The 5443-nt window shown below is 32.8% G+C and overlaps 1 protein-coding gene across 1 annotated transcript in view; it reads right to left on the minus strand.

Annotated features, from left to right (window-relative positions):
• CDH12 (cadherin 12) overlaps positions 1–4236 on the minus strand; it is a 564219-nt gene extending 559983 nt beyond the window's left edge. The window contains exon 1 of the mRNA XM_011356438.2: positions 4167–4236. The gene's annotated coding sequence lies outside the window, so the exon portion shown is untranslated. The remainder of the gene's footprint in view (positions 1–4166) is intronic.
• Between the last annotated feature and the right edge of the window lie 1207 nt (positions 4237–5443).

The following is a 5443-nucleotide window of genomic DNA, read 5'->3' on the forward strand; positions in this document are numbered from 1 at the left end:
GAGCATTCTCTTCATCTCTCCTATAGGATTTTTTTTTTATTAGAACAAAAACAATGTGCATTTTTACTTGCTTATATACTGAAGAAATTGTAAACTAACCTGAACGATAGCACAATGACCTAGATTATGACTTGTCACATAACATCAAAATAGTGTGACATATAAACAGGATTATCTTAAAACTAGAAAACAGAATCTCCCATTCATTTATATACTTCTTCTTTATTTAAGGAATACCATTTTTAGGTTCACAGAAGAAAGGTGACCTTTAAAAATAACTAAAAATATGTGCCATAGAATAAAGACATATATAAGTGAACTTTGAGTCTCAGAGTGCAAGATTTTAAGAGTATCTTGTGGCCTATAGCTCTTTAAGATAATATTGAGTAGAGAAATAGAAAATCATACAAAGGAAAATTCGCAATGGATTAGAGCATCTTTTTTAGATTTTGTTTTTCTTCTACTGATACCACTCGTAGTAAATCTGTTTTAATAATGCAGGAAGCTTGCAGCAATCATGAGTAATTGAAACAATTATTTCTCCTGAATAAGAAGCCTACCAGAGTCTAAGTTGAAAAAGTCAACTTTCTCTGTATTTTCCTTTCTCTTCTATGCTTATTATTCTGTGTAGATAAATCATAATTCCCAAAGACAAGTCCATTGTGAAATCCTAACAGGCATGTCTCAAATGACTAACTTTTGACAATTACTCAAAATTAAAAATATCCCAGCATTTATTTTCTTCAGATGTGCTAATTACAGCCCAGATAATAACCCATCAAGGGAACACTACACTTACAAAATTTACAAAATAATTTCTAGCAATGCCTTACAAAGTACATTTCTTTTTTTAAACAGATGGCTCTGCAATTCATTTTTTGAACCCTGTTGTCAACGCAGCAGGACGCTATGAGCGCTAATACCAGCAATGCTCAAATCCACTCCTGGCTGAGCAGATTTGTTACTCCCTCTGTGTTGCCATCACTTTCTGTTTTACCTCATCACTGCTGAGAGGTGGTGTTCCCTGAGCATTGGGACCTGATAGTCATACCAATGCCCTAAAGACTTTTTTTCAAAAACATGGATCTTAGATTTCTTGGCCTCTGTGTCAGCCTCGATGTTCATTTACAAAACTTTCCTTTTATGGCCACATTGTTTTTACTCATTGCAATGAAGTAAAGTATAAAAGGATTCCTGAAAGATTCGATTTAGTTAAAACCCTAAAATATTTAAATGTCTCTAAATAAAGCAATGTCATTTGAATAGTGATCACATATAAATAATTGTGTAAGAAACTATAGGAAATAGACAGAAATAAGATTGAATTGGAGCTTCCAAAAGACTAGACATCTATAAAAATATAATCCCCCAACACATTTCTGGCAAACATCTTCTTAAACACACACACACACACACACACACACACACACACACACACACACACAGCAGCTCTGATCAAGTTATTCCTCTACATTCAAAATAGGCAATAAATAAAGTTTAATTCACATAAAACACAAAGCCCACAGCCCCGATGCACTTTTAAATTTCATTCAAGATACTTCATCAATTGGGCCTACTCTTCAAGATTTACCTACCAACTATCTTCACTTTTGACATACATTGCATTCTCTAACTCATCAAATGGTTTACAATTCACCAAACATAAAATAATATTACATATCTTCATGCTTTTTATACATCTATATCCTCTTCTTCTTGTATTTGTCTCCATTTCTCTTGAAAGTCCAGTATCCTTTCTGTGTTTTCCCTTTTCTTTCAACCATAACATGCAAAAAAAAAAAAAAAAAATCCCATCCCAATGTCTCTGCGACCATATCATCTTTCATATTGGAACAAGAAAATATTTTATACATAATGAGTGTTGTCTGATAATATGAAAAAGATAATAATTTCTTTTCTTTTTTATTTTTGCGTGATTTATCATAAAATAATCTAATTACTTATTAGGCAATCATGGATATAAGTGATAATTCAGTAAAACAAACAGTAAATTTTGTAAAATTTTAAAGGAGAAATAGATTTTTTTTTTTAATTTAAAAAGAATTAATAGCAGATAAGGGTAAAGGAGGTCAACTACAGGGTGACAGAAGGAGATTTGACTTCGGGTAATGAATACACAATGCAATATGAAGGTGAAATATTACCATATCGTACACTCAAAACCTATATAATCTTACTGAACAATGTCACCCTGATAAATTTAACAAAAGTAAATAAAGAAAGAAAAAAGAAGGTTTTATGAAAGAAGGTGGTAAGATTATAAACAGACTCCAAAGCATTACTCTGTCTAAAATTAAATTTGATGAAAGACAAATATTAGTTAATACTAAATTTGTTTGGTTTGACATCTATATGTTCAATATTCTCACATATTACTATTTTATTATATCATTCTATGATTTTATAAAGTAAAAGTAAGGTATTTTCTATGTGAAAATTCTGAATAACTAAAAAGATGCTCAACATTGCTAACTATTAGGGAAATGCAAATCAAAACCACAATAAGATACCATCTCATACTTGTTAGAATGGCTATAATCAACAGGACAAGTAATAACATATGTTGGAGAGGATGCGGAGAAAAAGGAATCCTCATACACTGCTGGTGGGATTGCAAATTGGTGCAGCCACTATGGAAAACAGTATGGAGGTTTCTCAGAAAACTAAGAATTGATCTACCACATGATCTAGCAATCCCTCTACTGGGTATTTACCCCAAAGACTTGAAAACCCATATCCAAAAAAATATTTGTACACCGATGTTCATAGCAGCATTATTCACAGTGGCCAGGACATGGAAGCGACCCAAATGTCATATGACAGATTATGGGCTAAAGAAGCTCTGGTACATATATACAATGAAATATTACTCAGCCATAAGAAGAGGTGAAATACTGCCATTATGACAACATGGATGGACCTCAAGATAATCTTACTAAGCGAAATCAGCCAGACAGAAAAAGTTGAAAATCACATGGTATCACTTATATGTGGGACTTAAACCTAAAAGCAACAAACAAACAAGAAAACAAACAAAGACTCATGGACATGGACAACAGACTACTGGTTACCAGAGGGTAGGGGTGAGGGGGGAGGGGTGGAAAGATGGGGTAAAGGAGGTCAAATATGTGGTGACAGAAAGAAATCTAACTATGAGTGGTGAACACACAGTGTAAACATATATATGCCTTACCGTTAAAGTATACAGCTGAAACTTAATGGATTTCTAACCAATGTCACCATAAAAAAAAAAAAAGAATTCTGAATACCGATGAGAACAAATTGAAGGATAAAGTGAATGGATAAAATGAAATGAATATGCAGAGAGAATTTGAGCAAATATCACAGTAAGATCTATAAAGCCACATTAGTTTAATTACATGTTTGCCTTATGTCTTTAACCTTTTCTTTCTGAGCTATTATATAAATGATTAATCTTAATTGATCACTGATTGGGAACTAAGAATATAAAGCTTGTTTTGACTACAGCCTAAAAATAGATGCTACAATTAGCAAGCAGGGAGTGTCAAGGCAGTGCTTTAATTATTGTTGCCAGAGATTAACTGTGTTTAAATCTGAGAGTTTAGATTTCTGCCATCAGCAAAGGAAAAGGAGCCTACAGTTGCCTGCCTGAGAAACAAGTGAACTAAATTCTGCCATATTAATATTAATAAAGACAAAAAATTGTGTGACATCATCTCTTTGTTTCCTGTGTCACAGCTTCACCTGAGGTTTGCCTTTGAAATGAGACATATGCAACCAATTTAACAAAAATAACACCAGTAATTATAAGGGAGTAGGCAAAGTGTCACGAAAAAATGAATATAAAAAGAGAAAATAAATTTCTGTCTTTAGGGCCTAGCACATACCCACTAGGTCTTCTCAAATCTGAAGGTCAATTGAAACAGTGAGAAAAATACAATAAAGAAGCTTAAAAATATAGAATTCTTGCTAAAATAAATGGTTACTTAAGTTTCATGGTTTTGTCATGTTTTTGTCAACTATCTATAAGCATATAAATATATAAATATTTTGATTTATAATAAAATGAATATTTTGAAAAGTAAAGAAGTTTTAAAAAGAACTTTGAAGTATTTATCAAGAGGTAAAAGCATATGCCTTGATAATATTTAAATGTCACCTACCTTTAAGAAGGCTGGCATTCTTTAAAACTCCAAAGTGCTACTGAGTTCCAAATGGATTATATTCCCAAATAGAGCCAAACAGAGCTGGAAAGACAAACATACACAAAGATGTAATGTCAATTTTTTTCTAATATATGTTTATTTTAGAATATTTTCCATTTACTTCAAAGCTAGTTCAGAGTACTTGTACACCCCACATTCAATTTTTCCTATTGTTAGCATTTTATATTTCAATGGTTAATTTGTCACAACTTTTGTTTATCGTGATGCATGAACTCAAATGAACCAACACTGATACATTATTGCGATTTCATTAGTTTCTCTCCTAATGTCCTTTTTCTATTCCGAATGTCATGTTAAATTTAGTCCTTATATCACCTCAGCCACCTTTGAACAGTGATAGCTTCTCAAATTTTCTTTATTTTTGATGACCTTGAGAGTTTTGAAGAGTAACGGTCAGAATGTCCCTCAAGTGGAATTTGTCTTATTTTTTTTCTCATGACTAGACATGGGGGTGAGAGAGACAGAAGGTCTAAGTTTTTTCATTGGACTGATTTCGGGAGGAAGATCATAGAGGTAGTGTCATTCTCATCATTTCATATTAAGAGTGCATGTCACCAGCATGACTTTTGTCCTTCCTTTTCATATTGTGCCTTTGGAAGCAAGTCCCTACACACAGCTCACACTCAGAGGCTGGGAGTTAAAGTCTACTTGTTTAAGGAAAAAAATAAATTTACAAAATTTATTTAAAATTCTTCCGGAAGAAAGATTTGTCTATTCTTCCCATCTGTTCGCTTATCTGTGTATTCGTTTATTCATTCATTCATTCAGAAATTTATATATATTAATATGAACTCATGGATATTTATTTTGCATTTTGTGTTATAATCTAATACTATACTAGTTATTTTGCTGCTCACATTCTTCCACCGTTGGCCTTTGTGAGCCCTTTCACTTTGTGACCTTTAGACATACCACAACAGTTTGCTTTCTTGAGCAGTTCCTTACATTCTGGCACTGTAAAGTAGTTCATGCTAATCTTATATATTCCCTATCTCAGCCACTGGACTCAGCAATATTTCCAGGGACTCTAGTTTCTTTTATTGAAGAATGGCATTAGAAACCAACATCTGGGCACTAGATGTGCTTCTTGATACTGGGGTGCCTTTGATTATAAGCCTCTCAGTGGACTGAGCTAGGAAATATATGTATTTATAATAATACACATTTGTACATATCCATAATTGCTTCTAATAAGCTAAACTTTGTTTCCCACT

This window comes from Pteropus vampyrus, unplaced genomic scaffold, assembly GCF_000151845.1.
Source record: "Pteropus vampyrus isolate Shadow unplaced genomic scaffold, Pvam_2.0 Scaffold27, whole genome shotgun sequence".
Taxonomy (NCBI): domain Eukaryota; kingdom Metazoa; phylum Chordata; class Mammalia; order Chiroptera; family Pteropodidae; genus Pteropus; species Pteropus vampyrus.